Source organism: Schistocerca cancellata, chromosome 5 (assembly GCF_023864275.1).
Source record: "Schistocerca cancellata isolate TAMUIC-IGC-003103 chromosome 5, iqSchCanc2.1, whole genome shotgun sequence".
NCBI classification, from domain to species: Eukaryota; Metazoa; Arthropoda; class Insecta; order Orthoptera; family Acrididae; genus Schistocerca; species Schistocerca cancellata.
The window spans coordinates 453,595,149-453,613,896 of record NC_064630.1 but is presented as its reverse complement, the minus strand read 5'-3'; the positions used below and the strand labels follow the sequence as shown (position 1 = coordinate 453,613,896).

The 18,748-nt window shown below is 42.4% G+C and overlaps 1 pseudogene; it reads right to left on the bottom strand.

Annotated features, from left to right (window-relative positions):
• Positions 1 to 9,889: 9,889 nt before the first annotated feature.
• Positions 9,890 to 10,007, bottom strand: LOC126189144 (5S ribosomal RNA; annotated as a pseudogene).
• Between the last annotated feature and the right edge of the window lie 8,741 nt (positions 10,008 to 18,748).

Here is an 18,748-nt window from a genome sequence, read left to right as displayed (position 1 = left end):
TAGGGCAGGAGAAAGACAAGTGAAGAAATCTCTTGAGGGGAAATCAAACGCCAGATGCCCTTTCGGACGACCGAGGTGGCCCTGGATGGGCGACCTGGCGGAGGTCCTGGCAGGCCTGGGGATTGATTCCTGGAGTAACCGAGCACGAAACAGGAAGGAAGTGAACCAGTCTGAGAAAGTAGCATGTCGTTTGCAAGGTCTTTGACCGTTTGATATGTAAGTAATATGTATTCATTACTTAATTAAATTCTTAGATTTTAAATACCAAAATAACCGAAATTATCGAGCCATTCAAGAAGATTTGTTAATATCGCCGTGGATGCTTTGAAATGAGACCGTCTTACACGGAGCACCTTTCATGTTTGGCCGAAATGCAACACACTCAGCCAAAGTCACTTGTTCGATCATAGACGTTTCAGTGTCGCCTCCTGCTATGAGAGCGAGTTATCTTTGCCAAAACGGGGAAGTGCGAGCATGTCTTACCGCGAACTAATAGCTTCGACTGGCTCTGACCATTGAGAATGCTAGGAGGCAGAAGTCGTTTGTGATCCACCACGCTTTGCAGGACAAAGACATTTCTTCCATGCTCGTCGCTCGCAGCAGTACTCTTCAGCAAACACCTTTCGCTGACATTCGCCTTGTGTGGATACGGACGCATTAGACCAGTAAACATACAACTGTGAGACCATAGCAAACCGCAAGCATTGCAGTAGCTTTCATATGCTTGTGATCCATGATAGAAGTCAGATTGGCTAAAGTCGTGTCGTTTTTTACGCGTAAATATCACATGCGGAATATCATGTCTTTGTTTTATTTACAGTTGATTCAGAACACCTAGTGATCTGAATCCATCTCTTTTCTAAACATCTGTAAAGGTTAGCTACTTATAGATACCCCTTCCCAATCGCAATGAAGTTTTCATGGGAGTTATGATATTATTTCTTTTGTGAGTCAGAAATGTTGTTCGGGGGAATGTGAAATACGCACTCTAAATGTTTATTAATCGCATCACAAGGGAGAAATTCTGGTTTTAAATTTTACTCTTCGTCTACGATATTTCGACTTTGCGAACTGCATACTTCATAGTTCTTCTTTAACCAATTTCCACCACGTGTATCTGCCTTCATATCACAATACCTTTATTTTTTTCTTCTTCAGGTGGTGTGTTTCCAGCACGTGCATTTGCTCTCATATCAGAATTTCTTACGATATCTTTTGCAGGTGGTGTGTTTCTTGCATTTGTGTGGCTTTCTATTCCTGGTTACATTGAGCTTGCGTTGTCTGCTAGAATGTCTCGTTTTATTAAAAGGTTATCAGCAACAAGGGAAGCCGGCGTTGATGTAATTTATTTGCTGCTGAGACTACATCATTGCGAATCACTGCATTCATCACACAAAGACCATGCGCCTTGCGGTAAAGAATGTTTGAAATGTTTTCGCCACGTTTTCGCACTTAATACAAGTCTAGGGACATGCAACACAGCACCAAGAACATAACAGTACTGAAAACACATTTTGGGAAAAATACCACTTCGAATGTTTGACACTTACACTCTTCAAATAATTATTTTAGAACCACAAAAAAATAATTGACAACGGTATCTCGTTTTCCTTTTATACTGCTACCATGATCTTTCTTCATTACCCCGGAAGTAGTTTTCGTATAAAATCAACGAAGAAATTACAATTGATCATTAATTAAAGCACGGATTTATTACTAATGCTATATTAAGTATGCCATGTAATATGTACTGCCGACTACAACCTTCGACAGAAAAGCACATGTATTAATAGCCACGTCTGGATGATCCGCTCAGTTATTTTAGAATACGGCCCCCTTTGTACGAAAGAAGTACAACATTTAGTCAGCAATGAGAATGCTGACGTAGAACGAGGGCATTATGCGTTTATCAGTAATCTGTTAAATGTTTAATAATACACTCTTGTCTTGGTCACCATATTCTTTTTATTTTTGCTCCTGATAATGCGTTTCGGTTTAACAGCACCTTCAGATCAAATTTTGTGGATGCATAACATCTAGTCAGAATTAATACATCTTGTTCACATATAAACGCACAGTCAAGACGAATAATAAAACGAATGTAGCGATAAAGAAATAAATGTATTATTTAGTCGAATATGGTGGCAGACTTCCAAAAATCCTTTTTATCAAAAGTAAAGTCACGTGGTTGTTAGTATCTCAGGGAAAACTATCAGCCTACACAGGTGGTCTTCAGCAATGCTTATATAACATTTCAACTGATCGCTCGTTCGCTTACTGCTAAACTGAAGGCAACGATGCTGAATGGTTTCTAATGCACCTTTGTATCTTTGTCACGACCCAGACAACGAAGACAAAACACAAATTGTTCGACCGTAGTACGCGACGTGATGTGAACAGAGATTCCGTTGTCGTCTCGTTGTGCCGCGGCGCTCAGCTCCGTTCTCTCCGAGCACGTGCTCGGCTATTACCGAGGAAGCCGACTCTGGCCACATTGCGTCACGAATCTTAAAACGAGCAACGAGGCAACATCTTGGAGACTGCAATTGAAGTTCAGGTTTTATTTGCCAATCTATTGTCAGTTGAACAAACGAAACGATTTTGATTACAGTGATCTTATTCTGTACTGCTATGATTCGGGGAGTTAGCAAACCACTTATGGAACGTATGGAATAATAGAGCCAATGTCTCCGTAACAATAACCAGTAAGCTTACAAAGTTCAGTGTTTTCAGCTTTATTTACTGTAGTTTAGGTGACATTAAACAGTAGAGATGCGCCGAAATTCTTATTTATTTACAAACATAAAGGCCTTAGCGCTCCGTTAGTCACACATTTTTGTTTCGTTAAGCAAAAGATATCTATAGTCATTGTAACCAAATTGCTGATAAAATAAAGAAATTTACATTACAAAAGTTTTCCCATGAATAGTGTGCCGGCCGGAGTGGCCGTGCGGTTACAGGCGCTACAGTCTGAAACCGAGCTACCACTACGGTCGCTGGTTTGAATCCTGCCTCGGGCATGGATGTGTGTGATGTCCTAAGGTTAGTTAGGTTTAATTAGTTCTAAGTTCTAGGCGACTGATGACCTCAGAAGTTAAGTCGCATAGTGCTCAGAGCCATTTGAACCATTTGAATAATGTAATATCAGCTTTAATACATTATTGTCGACAAAACTTAGCAAAGAATAGCAGATCGCTTATTCAAAACATACAATTCAGTGTAAGCATAAATAAGCAATGTATTGTGCACGACACACAGAAGACTGCTATGGAAATGATTGTGATTTGTCTTAGCTCTTTAAAATCTTTCATTGCTAAGGCATACAATTTATTAAACAATAAAATAAATCACTAAAACCTTATTCATCTCCTCCCTGAAATGCTGAATGCTCTTCTTGGTAAAGGAGTGACTATTTTCAAATCCTGAAATTTCTAAAGAAAAATGGCTCTGAGCACTATGGGACTCAACATCTTAGGTCATAAGTCCCCTAGAACTTAGAACTACTTAAACCTAACTAACCTAAGGACATCACACACACCCATGCCCGAGGCAGGATTCGAACCTGCGACCGTAGCAGTCCCGTGGTTCCGGACTGCAGCGCCAGAACCGCTAGACTACCGCGGCCGGCCCAGAAATTTCTAACTAGGCACTAGAACTGACAGTGGACAGCACTCCACACGTAAAAAAAAGACTTCTGAGTAAAGAAGCGGAAAAGGAAGACTCACTGTTCAATGATTTGTTAATTTTAAATTTAATGTAAATCCACTCTTTACTTGAATGAAGAATATGTAAGTTTGACTGACACCCCGCAAAATGAATACACTGATCGGTCCCAAGTGCCGCAATGATGCTGAACTGGTGTCAGTCGCTGATGTATTACCCCACCACTGGCGTAAGTAATGTCGGTAGAGTACCAGTCGGTACTACGGAGTCATGGTAATAAAATGAGTCTACGTCTAGACATCAGAGAATGGCATAAAACAGTTATCTTCCTAAAACGTGCCCATGACCACTAAGTAAATTAGATTGTCCGATTTGTCGGTGTACCAACATGGACAGTCCAATGTGTCTGCAAGGAAAATGTACCACAGTCAGCGACGTAAGATGGCGTAAGAACAGTGGTCGTAAAAAGATCCTAACCAATAGCGACTAATGACAATAGTTTTAAAATACCGCATAGCTAGATGATACGTGAACTCAAGTTAGGTCCACACTTTTTCCCAAGAATACGGTTACAGGAACCATGTACCTGGATATACTGGAGACCTGGCTTTCTTCACTGTTGAGAGAACATGCTAAAGATTTCGATGTCATTCCTGCCGGGAAGGTCACAGTTCGTAGCGGGAAGCCGTCGAGTGAAACAGAAGTGGTACCTGTCGTTCGCGAAGGAACGGTTACAGGGCCTTTACTGCTCCTAACCTACATAAGCAATTTAGCTGATCAGATTGTCTGCAGATGATGCTGTCATATACCGACTACTCAAGTCATTAGATGATCAAAACCAACCGCAAAATGGTTTAGACAAGGTACCTCTAAGGTGTGAAAAGTGGCAATTGACTCTAAATAATGAAAAGTGTGATGTCATCCACATGAATAATAAAAGGTATCCGTTAAGTTTCGGATACACGGTAAATTGCACAAATGTAAAGGCTGTCAGTTCAACTTAATACATAGGAACTACTGTCACAAACTTTTTTCTTCAACAGTTCTTTATTGAACATAATGAGAATTACACACACGAAAGAATGGTGTTTTATCTACACACCCTATTTTTCCACGTAATCTCCAACTCGTTCTATGGCCTTCCTCCAGCGCGAAATAAGGGCGTGTATGCCCTGTCGGTGACAAACCTTATCCTGGCGGCGGAGCCAATGCATCACAGTGTGAATCGCCTCCTCATCGTCCTCAAAATGTCGTCCATCAACGGAACCCTTTAATGGTCCAAACAAGCGGAAGTTCGATGGAGCTAGGTCAGGGCTTCAGGGAGGAAGGGGTAACACTTTCCAACCCTGTTTTGTGATGTGATCAGCAGTCATCAGACTAGTGTGGGACTGAGCGTTATCGTGTTGCAGCAAAACATCTCTGGACTGCTGTGGCGTCGACGTCGCCGGAAGTGCGTCTTGAGTTTTGTTACCGAATTGACATATGCTTCTGAATTAATAGTTCCTCCTCTTGGCATAAATGAGAATCACACCTTCACAGTCCAAGAACACTGTGATCATGACTTTGCCGGTGGAAGCAGTTGCTTTGAACTTTTCTTCTGCTGAGAGTGGGAGTGGCACCATTCCGTCGACTGTCGTTTTGTTTGGGCTCAAAATGGTGGACCCAGGTCTCATCACCAGTCACAATTCGGGACTAGAAGGCCTTCCCTTCACCTTCAAAACGTTGCAACACCTTGTAGTTAGAGGAGGCCGAAATGCACGCTATAATCTAACGCAGACTGGCGTGAGATCTGGAACAGGATACGTAATGAATGCTATAAAGAAAAGTACGTAGCTGCTGGAATACTTAACTTTAATCCATCATTTGTATACAGCATTCTTGATGATACAAGTGAGACTCTCTCTAGACATGGTTAATGGCGCCTTGCTAGGTCGTAGCCATGGACTTAGCTGAAGGCTGTTCTAACTGTCTCTCGGCAAATGAGAGAAAGGCATCGTCAGTGTAGTCGCTAGCAAAGTCGTCCGTACAACTGGGGCGAGTGCTAGTACGTCTCTCTAGACCTGCGGTGTGGTGGCGCTCAGTCTGCAATTACTGACAGTGGCGACACGCGGGTCCGACATGTACCTAGCTACCACCTAGCAAGTGTGGTGTCTGGCGGTGACACCACATGCAACAAATCAAGACAAATGTTTCTTCTGTGTGATTTGTGATCCACCGTTATACATCGCGGAGTCCATTTTGCTCACACTTTTGAATATCCAAGAGTGCAGATTATTGCATTCACACTTCCTTTGTGACTGTGTAGACTTTCCCGGCATATTAGTAAATCAAATTCTTGTCGGGTTTCCTGCCGGATCAAACTGTCATCCGAGCACAATATTTCAGCGGTCCACCTCGCCGGTGAGAGCAGCGTAGCTTCTCTCACTTGATGATGGCGGCCAGGTGGACCGCTCAAAGGTTGTGCTCAGATGACGATTTGATCCGGCTGGAAACCCGACAAGAATTTGACACACTTCCTTTGCTGAATGACAGATGCAGCACCAACTGCCGAGTCGTAATGGGTCTGTCCTCGTGATTGGCAACATAAGCTCGCTGCAACATGGCAGGTGTGACAGCCGTGGATGGTCTCCCCGACCGCTGCAAATCGTGGAGCTTCGCCGAACCGCCTTCTGATGACTTCACCCTCCATGCCCAACGACTACCTGTACTTCTGTGGACAACATATGTTCTATAAACTCTTTACAAGCGTTTGTGAATATTCCCCACAGTTTCTTTCTCTGCAGTGAGAAATTCAATGACGGCACGTTGCTTGTAACGTCCATCACCCACGGATGCCATTTTGAAACTGTCCTACAGCTACGCTACCTGTTACAAGTGACGGTAACCTTGCACGCTCACTCAGGAGAATTTATACAATACATACGTAACATTTCGCATTCGTAGCATTGTTTCGCCTGAGAAGGAAAAATGCGGCACATGACTTTCTGGGCAATCCTCGTAGACAGCGATATGAGTGAAGCGTACCAAAGAGTGTGTTTTACAGGCAGAATACGCAGAATAAGTAACAAATCCACTAAAGAGACTGTCGACACTACTCTTGCCCGTCCTCTGCTAAAGAACTGCTGCGCGGTGTGGCATGCTTGCCAAATAGGACTGACAAAAGTACACAGAAAGGCAGCATATTTTGTGTGGTGTCACCGCCAGACACCACACCTGCTAGGTGGTAGCTTTAAATCGGCCGCGGTCCATTAGTACATGTCGGACCCGCGTGTCGCCACTGTCAGTAATTGCAGACCGAGCGCCACCACACGGCAGGTCTAGAGAGACGTACTAGCACTCGCCCCAGTTGTACGACGACTTTGCTAGCGACTACACTGACGAAGCCTTTCTCTCATTTGCCGAGAGATAGTTAGAATAGCCTTCAGCTAAGTCCATGGCTACGACCTAGCAAGGCGCCATTAGCCATTTCTATAGAGAGCCTCACTTGTATTATCAAGAATGCTGTATACAAATGACGGATTAAAGTTAAGTATTATCGGAGATACGTACTTTTCTTTATAGCATTCATTACGTATCCTGTTTCAGACCTCACGCAAGCCGGCGTGAGTTAACGCGTGCATTTCGGCTACTTCCGAGTGGCGTGGCTGTCTTGATACGCCACAACATTTTGTACTACAGTAAAAGAGGGAACAGAGGGTCGCGGATATGATACGCGTTGGGGTGGCAATCATTAAATGAAAGACGCTTCTTGTTGCTGTGAGAACTTTTTCGAAATTTCAATCGGTAACTTTCTCCTCTCAATGCGGAAATATTCAGTTGACGCCCATATACATGGGAAGAACTGAGCATCGTTGTAAAATAACTCGTACAGGAAGATTTAAATCTACTCCTTTTTCCTCGCACTGCTCGAGATTAGAACGAGAGAGAAATAGTGCGAAGGTTGTTCGATAATTATTATTCTGGGTATTTAAGTGTGAATTGCACTGTATTCAAGTAGATGTAGACGGAACAGCATCGCACTGCAACATACATGTAAGAGTTTGTTTTAAACAATTTACAACCTCAACGATTTATCAGCCGTATTTGTTCTGCCAGTATCACATTGCTCCACTGGTTGGAGGGCACAATAAAGATTTTGAAAGTAAGTGACAACTTTGATTTTAAGTAGATTTAGCCTCCATTGGTCTGTTGGAAAATAAAATAGTGTCAGTCTCGTAAGTTAAAATGCACCTCAAATTTCTCTCTCATTTAATGTGGAAGATGCACGATTTGAATAAAAACTTGGAAAAATTATGCGAAATGCATACTTGAAACTAAATACAGATGTTGGCCGAGACTGTGAGTGGGTCTGTTGTATATGAGCATGAAAGGCACCTGCGCAATGTTCTCAAATAGAGTACAAGCGTCATTCGTGGTCGCAGCAGTGTTCTGTGCAATTGTGAGTGCATTATGTCGGGGCTAAATGAATTCGAACGTGGGCCAATTGTTTGTGCTCTCATGGCGGGTGCTTCCGTAGTCAAGGTAACCACAGAGCATGGTATTTCAAGCGGCACCGAATTGAAGATTTATACAGCTGAAACGTCCCCTTAGAACATGAAACGTCCCCTTAGAACAATTATACGCGACTGTGCTTAACCTGACACACAATATTATTTAGCGCAACGCAATCTGACTATCAAAGATCCCTGCAAAAGAATGGCCCTGAGTAACATTAACCTATACCTTTCACAAATAACTTACCTTACAAAAATCTTCATTACTCGAACTACTGCAATACAGCGAGCGCCACTACTGCCAGCTAAATAAAATATTCAAACTACTGAAGGCACTAACTACTGATAGGGATAGTTAGCAAATGAAAGATTTTAATAGAGAACAAACAATGTATTTACCTTAATAGTCATAATATATATATATCAGTTTATGACAAATTACAAAACTCCGCCATCTCTCTCCCCACATCCACCACTGCTGGCGGCTCACCTCCAACTGCGCAACGCTACGCGCTGTTCACATCCAGCTGCCGCTGTCCAACACTACAATGGCAGACAATAATGGAAACTAGCCACAGACTGCACACAGCACAGCCAGTGAAGTGATTTTCATGCAGAGCGCTACGTAACGTTGCCAATAAGAAAACATAAACAGCCTACTTACACAGCGTACAGGGAGAGCGGGAAAACATCATCCGCTAAGTCACAACGGGAACAGAAGTGTGCGTTGAGTGATCGTATCACACGGTGATTGTGACGAAAAATAAGTGGCAGACAGATGCAAAATTACTGCAGAGCTGAATGTCGCACTCACGAACTCTGTCAGTACTAAAACAACACGAAGGGTGCGCTGAAAGCAGGGAACTGCAGGGCGAGTTGGAATTTCTAAATCAATCATCAGTGTTGCAAATGTCTCTAATAGGAAAACCTGGATTATGGAGCAGTGGAAGATTATCATTTTAACGGATGAGTATTTTTTCAGACTGTTTCCAGTTTCTGGCTTAGAAATGGCTTTTGCCATCCCTAGCCTACGATGCACACTGCTTGCTGCCAAGAGTGAAACATAGCGGTGATTCGGTGATGATTTGGATAGCCATATAGTGTTATTCCGTGGACCCCATGGTTACTCTGCAAGCTCAGATTACTGCTAAATGTTGGTTTTTTTTTCTGAGTCAGCAGTCTTCTGACTGGTTTGATGCGGCCCACCACGAATTCCTCTTCTTTGCCAACTTCTCGACTTCAGTGTAGTACTTGCAACCTAAGTTCTCAATTATTTGCTTGTATGTATTCCAATAGCCGAGCCGGCCACAGCGTGCCAAACTTCACGCATGCAGTTACTCGGCTTTGCCCGGTCCTTCTCGGAAGTACAGGTAACAGCGCTACATTTCATGTACCATTGCGGTGCGTCATTTTTCGATCGGCACAGCTCTCTGAGTTCGTCAGAATAGTGAAATCATGGCTGTTTACCCTTCGCTATTTGTTCGTTGTGTGAAGGACGTTCAGAGGCAGTCTAGCGATCTATCATCCCCTCTCAAACAGGCCATGAAGGCCCAACGGTACCTACCGGCCGCCGTATCATCCTCAGCCCACAGGCGTCACTGGATGCGGATATGGAGGGGCATGTGGTCAGCACACCGCTCTCCTGGCCGTATGTCAGTTTCCTAGACCGGAGCCGCTACTTCTCAATCAAGTATCTCCTCAGTTTGCCTCACAAGGGCTGAATGCACCCCGCTTGCCAACATCGCTCGGCAGACCGGATGGTCACTCATCCAAGTGCTAGCCCAGCCCGACAGCGCTTAACTTCGGTGATCTGACGGGAACCGGTGTTACCACTGCGGCAAGGCCGTTGGCTATCTATCATCACAACCCTTTAAAATGATTGGGAATGACAGAAGGTAGGAATGAGTGATCTCAATTCGCCTAAGTGATAGTTAAAGCATATTTACTATGAAATGACATAATGGTACCACGAAGAGAGAATTTAAATTTTTAAATGACAAGCCTCCTTTTGAAGACTTGGAGTGCTGGAAGAAATTGGTGGTACGAATTGTAAAATTTCAGTAGTTGTACAGTCACAACAGTTTTCATTGGAAACGAGCGAAGAGTATGGAGACATCATATATCACTGCAAAATGGATTGGTTAAGTTAAGGGGCATGCCAGGCACGAGTTTTTCGATTTAAACCTCGCTACTGATGAATTTATGAAGGAAAAAGCAGTGCAGTAACGAAAGTTACATGATCCAGAATGGATAGCAGATTTCGCATTTGACTGGATTTGACTGCACATGGTCCACGGTGAGACATTGCAAGGTAACTTCTTTTTCATTTGATGGGGATGCATCTAAAACGAAAATCGCCTTGTAGAAGGGTCACAGTCTCTCGAAGACAATCCAGTTCACTAAACTCAATGGTGTTAAAGGAAGCGCGAGGTTTGAAGAATTCATTGTGGCCTTGCAAGAACTACAACGATAGCTTCATAAAGGTTTTGAGGGCACTGTCAATCTTACATGTGCTTCGAGCTGTTTTCGAGACCGTTTGCTGTTTCATATGAAAACGCCTCTGTGCTTTTGCAGATGTAAGTGGCTGATCTGCTGGGTAATTCCAGTGTTAATTACAAATCATTTTACGTTAAAACAATCCAGAACGTCTAAATTTCTTTTCTCAGTTGGATGTTTCCAAGTCTCCAAAATGAAGTTGCAAAAGTCCTACAATATTTTGATCGACATATTTGTGTGAAACACCTTTTTAGAATATGAAACTAAATATGTCACGATTACAGGGTTAATTGATTTCGAAACTCTGTGAAAGTTTCTGCGTCTGTTTGTATGCTGACAGTCTGTACCAGTTAAAAATTATATTATGTCTTTGGCGTGCCAAAAGTAATTGATACTGAAAACTTGTTATGTTTGTGATCTATGCTATTGAGAAACGTCGAATATATAACTAAGTCTTAAGCAGTACCACTGTACTGCCTTTTAAGTGCGGCCCGTTCGCCGTTTTCCCCTCTTCCCCGTCATCAAGCTCGGACGGCGTAGCGTGGCAGAGATGGAAATGTGAAGCGAGGGTGAGCGGTTTTGCACTCGGGCCTAGGCGTGGTCCACGAGGCGAAATCTCGCCCACCGCTGCTCTATAGCTGCCTCTTTTGTAGCATCGAAGTTTTTCAGTGATGTCTTAACATTGTCCTCGCCAATCTCCCAGAGAATCTTCTAATTCATTACCTTATCAGCAAACTAATTTTAAACATTTTTCTGTAGCAACGCATCTCAGTGTTTCGATTCTCTTCTCTTCCGGTTCTCTCAGCAAAAATTTCGTCCACAAAGTAAAGCCTGATTTGAAACTAGTAGACTTCTCTTAGCTCAGAATGCCCTTTTTGCCACTACTTGTCTGCTTTCATGTCCTCCTTGCACAGGTCCGTCATGGGTTGTTTTGCTGCCAAAGTGGTAGAATTCCTTAACTTCACCTACTCTGTGATCTCCAATCCTGATATGAAGTTTCTCGCTGTTATCATTTCTGCTACTTCTCATAATTTTCGTCTTTCTTCGATTTATACTCAGTTCATATCGTGTACTCATTCAGCAGATCCTATAATACTTCCTTACTTCCACTGAGGAAAGCAATGTTATTAGTGAGTATTATCATTGATATCCTGTCACCTTGAAGTTAGATTCTATTCTTGAACCTGTCTTTTATTTCCATCATTGCTTCTTCGATGTATAGATTGAGGAATAGGGGCGAAAGACGATATCCGCGTCTTACATCCTTTTTAATTCGATCGTTCTTGATCTTCTGCTCTTATTGTTCCTTCTTGGTTCTTGCACTTATTGTATAGTACCTTTCTTCTACCGGAGATTACCCTACCTCTATCAAAATTTCGAACATCTTTCCACCATTGTACACTGCTGAACGCTTTCCCCGCGTCGACAAACCCTGTAAATCTGTCTTGATTTTTTTTTCATCCTTGCTTCCATTATTAACCACAAAATCAGAATTCTCTCTCTAGTGCCTTTTCCTTTCCTCGTCTGACACAACCTCAGTATTCTCGCACTCATAGATTCTTGCAATCTTCGGAAATATGTTGATGATGTTTTTCCAAAAGCCATATGATATCGCCAGACTCATACTTTCTACATATCAACGTGAATAGTCGTTTAAGTTGCTCCCCCCCCCCCCCCTCTCCAATAATTTAAAAAATTCTGATGGAACGTTTTCTATTCCTTCTCTCTTATTTGATCTTAAGTCTTCCAAAGATGTTTTAAATTCTAATACTGGATCATCTGCCTCTTCTATACAGGCTTCTGTTTCTGCTTGTATCATGTTATCAAAGAAGTCTTCCGTCACCGAGGTCTTCAACGTGTCGTTTCAAATTATCCACTCTCTCCCTTGCATTTAACTGAACTCTTAATATTATCCCTTTGCTCTTAATTTATGTGAAGTTTCTAACTTTTGTATATGCTGAGTCAGTCTTTCCGACAGTCATTTCGTTCTCCATTTATTCACATATTTCTTGCAGTCTTTTTGCCTCAGCTTCCCTGCACTCCCTGTTTATTTCGTTCGTATGTGACTTGTACTTCTGTATTCCTGAATTTTTTTCTACTTCCTTTTTTCTTCGACCAGCTAAGGCATTCTTTAGTTTCCCATGGTTTTTTCGCATTTACCTTCTTTGTAAATATGTTATTATTTTCAGCTTCTGTGACTGCTCTCTTTACAGATGTGGATTCCTCTTCCACTGAACTGTCTATTAAGCTATTCCTTATCGCAGTATCTACGGCCTCAGAGAACTTCAAGCAGGTCTCCTCATTCCTTAGTACCTCCGTATGTCACTTCTCTGCCTATCGATTTCTCCTGATTAGTCGCTTCAGCCTACTCTTCATCACTAATAACTTGCGCTCTGCATTATTTGACCATATCGGCTGAACAAGTTTATCGCTTCGTATAATATTTGTTCCCCAGTGAGGATGCCCTGTTCCAAAACGACAAGACCCCTGTTACACAGATCGCATCGTCCATAACTGGTTTCATGAGCATGCTGGTAAACTGCGGTATCTCTCCTGGTCACCACAGCCACCAGGTATTTTTACTGAGCGTTTGTGGTGTACTTAGGACAGAAGGGTGCGTGATCGCTATCCAAGTCCACCATCGTTACTTGAACTTGTCACATTTTTGCAGGAATGATGATATAAGGTTCCTTTGAAATCCTCACACTGCCTACTATTATCCAATTCCAAACGATGGAAGTTGTCTTGAGCGACAACGGTTCTGCTACACCCTATCAGGCTTGGTAATGTGTTTTATGTCTTCCCAGGTTTTTTCCCTCTTCCTCTATACGTTTCTCATTTCCACCAAATCTTTTAGAAATGTCACGTATAATAAGCCAGTACCCGACTCAGTTCCCATGTTTAGATGTTTAACCGAGTAGCCAGTAGGGTGAAAGAACATCTTCTAAGTGAGTAACGTGTGACGATGTGCATAAACAATGTGCCATCTTGCATGGCACAACGTTAGATACGCTCATAAAAAATACCTGTGCTCAGAGTTGCGCTAACGGTGTTTTTCTTCTGTTCAGTCTTTTCTCACAATCTATTAGCAATTCAAAACAACCACGACACCTATTCCTTGCGTCTTGCCCAATCTACTACATTCAGTCCTCGGTCACGCAATGCTCCTGGAATGAAAGAACACAGCCTTGAAATTTGCCAGGAACTCCTCTCGCGTTACGACAATGAAAGTGACGCCTTTCTCCATTCAACGCTCCTCTGTTGAATAAATATAATAAGGCTGCTTACAACTTATAAATGCATGTGCGCAATGGGTTGTTTCTGGAGGTACTGAAATGTTCAGAATGTGATTAATTTGAGGAAAAGAAATTACATACTGTATAATCCTGGGTTATTGCAGAGCTACGAGGTTTGACTGAAAAGTAATGCCTCCACCTTCGTAACTCTTCAACAGTTGGCAGCATTGGTATGCGGCAGGTACTGGCTGGTTCTGTAACCCCTTCTCTTCAGTTCCAGTTGGCGGGAAACCTTAGCATTGGACGGTTGTGTTGTTACAGTGTAAAGAATGGAACCCTGCGCAGACGGTCGATCAGTGCGATTGAAGCAACGTGCAGTCATTGAATTCTTGACAGCAGAAGGTGTCACCCTAAAGGAGATTCATCAGAGAATGAAAGCAGTTTATGGTTATTGTGTTGATGTGAGTACCGTGCGTCGTTGGGTTAATAAGTTTAAAGATGGTGAGGCGGGAACATGTAACTTGTGTAACAAACAAAGAGTTGGACGTCCTGTGACAGCCACCACCGAGTTTCACAAGCAAAATGTTGACAGGTTGATTCAGGGCGATCGTCGTATCACTCAGAGACAAAAGGCTTTTCACAATAACGTGTGAGTCACATTATTACTTTGCTTGGCTGTCGGAAGATCTGTGCACGATGGGTAATCCGGATGCTGACTCCTGGAAAGAAAGCACACAGACTTGAAATTTGCCAGGAACACCTGTCGCGTTACGACAATGAAAGTGACGCCTTTCTCCATTCAATTGTGACAGGAGACGAAACATGGGTACACCATTACGACCTGGAGACGAAACGTCAGTTATGTAATATCGACAAAAAGACCCGCACCAGAAAAGGAAATTCAAGACGCAGCCCACAGCTGGAAAAATCATGGCCACAGTATTTTGGGACGCAGATGGTGTTACACATGTTGATTTCCTTGATAGTGGTGCAATAATAAGTTCAGCGCGTTACATTACAACTCTGCAAACTCTGAAACGACGCCTAACAAGGGTCCGAAAGGAAAATGTAATTTTCCTGCAGCATGACAATGCCAGACCACACACTTTACGTGCCACCACAGCAAAACTTCACAATCTGAATCTCACCACCGTACTGCATCGTCCATACAGTCCAGATATAGCACCGTTTGACTTCCATCTGCTCCAGATAATGGAAGACGATCTGCGGAGAAGTCGTTATGCTTATGATGAAGACGTTGAGAGAACTGTGAGGCTGTGTTTGCGGAAACAGGGTGTCGACTTCATCCGCGACGGCTTAAAAAATTGTGTGTGAAATCTTATGGGACTTAACTGCTAAGGTCGTCAGTCCCTAAACTTACACACTACTTAACCTAAATTATCCTATGCCCGAGGGAGGACTCGAACCTCCGCTGAGATCAGCCGCACAGTCCATGACAGCAGCGCCTCAGACGGCTCGGCTAGTCTCGCGCGGCGTGACGGCTTCAGAAAACTTGTTCATCGTTGGCATAGATGTATCCAATTGGCTGGTGATTATGTGGAAAAGCGAATATTGGTAATTAAATATCACATTATAAGGATTATTTCTGCGTTTCATTTAAAATATTCCCATCCAAACCCAGTTAACGAAGGATGAGGCATTACTTTTCATTCAGTCCTCGAACAAAACTGAATTTATTTCGGAGATCCACTATGTGGTTCACTTCTGTGTACTTTATTTCGAGCTTACGTTCGGGGGAAACGAGACGCACTGAGAATACTACCCATGCGGCAGTGCACTATGAAGAGATTAACGTAGCCGGATCTGCTCGCGGTACCCAAATGTGGGACACACAGTGTGATATAGCTCTTGCAAAGTTTTTCCTGGAGATCAGATAGTAATGAACTAGTATAGTGCTGCTTTAGAGAGTGTGTAATTACTCTGCGTTACACACCAAATAATTACATTAATTATCGTAAAATTAATTACACTCGTGGCAGAAATATGAGGGAATATTCTTCAATTTGCGCACATGTGAATTTGACATGATGCTTTGCGTTTATATGGTACAGAGCATACTATAAAGTATGAAATACACATAGAATTGCGAGATGCAAAACAGTGTATGTAAAAAGGATGTGAGTTCCCAGTTTCTAACACCTCGCAGTAAATAAGTTGGAATGCTATGAATAGCGAGTTGGGTGACCTCCTCTGATGTATACAACTACAAAAATAAGAAAACAGTTAGGTTAAACATTTCCGCACCTAGCACAGTACTATTCTTTGAGATACGACTCAACAGTGAGACTCATCACTCTTAGAATTAAATTCTGGATAAGAAGAAAAACATACAATGAGGTCATTTCAGTATCCGAAACGTTTATGACATTTCACAATGGCAGTTAAAGCTCTCAGTCTTACATGAGTTAAAGTGACAGTGTATGTAACTTCCTCCACGGCGCAGCACCTTGCTTAGACGATCGTTGCTTCAGTGATTCATAATGACGGGGCCAAATACCCAAAATGATTTTATTCAATGTCCTATGCTTTTAGTGTTGAAGATACTTAGAAATGAATTTTCGTCTAACTATTGTTCCAACTAAGTATGAACTGCTGTAATACGCTGGTGAATATTCGGGTCGTTTCAGTAGTGAGTGTTGACTACTTAAATTCTACGTTCTTTTAGTAAGATACATGTAACAGTCAAAACAGTACTAGTTGTTGTACTATCGAATAGCAAAGAGTAATATTTCCATTTCGAATATTTTTATAACTTTCCAGTTAACTTAAACTTCTTTTCATAGCCCACAGCACCGGAGATTACATACACAAGCACAACTGTGACCCAGGTAAGTAATCGACTTCACAGTAGTTGCTGCATCTCCCCACACACAGCATGTCTGCCTGGCCAATTGTAGAGAGAAGATAGTAACTGCTACGTAAAATCAGCGTGGGAGTTATGCAGAAAAATCCTTCGGTTAAAGAACAGCTGTGATTGAAACCCTGTAGTTTCAAATGGTTCAAATGGCTCTGAGCACTATGGGACTTGACTGCTGAGGTCATCAGTCCCCTAGAACTTAGAACTACTTAAACCTAACTAACCTAAGGACATCACACACATCCATGCCCGAGGCAGGATTCGAACCTGCTACCGTAGCGGTCACACGGTTCCAGACTGAAGCGCTTAGAACCGCCCCTGTAGTTTCTGCATGTCTTCACAGCCATTATGTTATGCCATATACATACATACACACATAAGAATCTAATAACCGAGGGACCACAGGAATCATCTACCGCTCTCTTAAGATCCCCCGCTGGAAGCCGAATATCACAATCACGAACTTCTGAAAATTCACATGGAACTGATGAAAACTTCAGTACCACATGCCGTCACACAGGGAACTTGAAGGTCACAAGAAATCGTCCCACAGTGAATGCACACACCAAGGCATTTTGTCGAACATATTGACAATAGACTGCAAGATCAGAAAAGTGAATTTTGTGCCCATCTGATGACGATGCGTTGCCGATGAGAACGTTTTCAAGCCACACTTCCAGCACAGGACTACGTTTTTTTCCCCTTCTTAATTTCTTCTTTCCAGCTCTAACCACGCTCAATAGTTATGTTTTCGCACAGAAGTTGCGCATCTGCGCCAATTGGCAACAATTGATATTTATTATTGTTTAACGTTTCCATCAAAATTGTTGTTGTTGTTGTTGTCTTCAGTCCTGAGACTGGTTTGATGCAGCTCCCCGTGCTACTCTATCCTGTGCAAGCTTCTTCATCTCCCAGTACCTACTGAAACCTACATCCTTCTGAATCTTCTTAGTGTATTCACCTCTTGGTCTCCCTCTACGATTTTTACCCTCCACGCTGCCCTCCAATGCAAAATTTGTGATCCCTTGATGCCTCAGAACGTGTCCTACCAACCGGTCCCTTCTTCTAGTCAAGTTGTGCCACAAACTCCTCTTCTCCCCAATTCTATTCAATACCTCCACATTAGTTACGTGATTTACCCATCTAATCTTCAGCACTCTTTTGTAGCAACACATTTCGAAAGCTTCTATTCTCATCTTGTCCAAATTATTTATCGTCCATGTTTCACTTCCATACATGGCTACACTCCATACAAATACTTTCAGAAACGGCTTCCTGACACTTAAATCTATATGTTAACAAATTTATCTTCTTCAGAAACGCTTTCCTTGCCATTGCCAATCTACATTTTATATCCTCCCTACGTCGACCATCATCAGTTGTTTTGCTCCCCAAATAGCAAAACTCCTTTACTACTATAAGTCTCTCATTTCCTAATCGAATTCCCTCAGCATCACCCGACATAATTTGACTACATTCCATTTTCCTCGTTTTGCTTTTGTTGATGTTCATGTTATATCCTCCTTTCAAGACACCGTCCATTCCATTCAACTACTCTTCCAAGTCCTTTGCCGTCTCTGACAGAATTACAATGTCATCGGCGAACCTCAACGTTTTTATTTCTTCTCCATGGACTTTAATACCTACTCCGAATTTTTTTTTGTATCCTTTACTGCTTGCTTAATATAAAGATTGAATAACTTCGGGGAGAGGCAACAACCCTGTCTCACTCCCTTCCCAACCACTGATTCCCTTTCATGCCCCTCGACTCTTATAACTGCCATCTGGTTTTTGTACAAATTGTAAATAGCCTTTCGCTCCCTGTATTTTACCCCTGCCACATTTACAATTTGAAAGAGAGTATTCCAGTAAACACTGTCAAAAGCTTTCTCTAAGTCTATAAATGCTAGAAATGTAGGTTTGCATTTCCTTAATCTATTTTCTAAGATAAGTCGTAAGGTCAGTATTGCCTCACGTGTTCA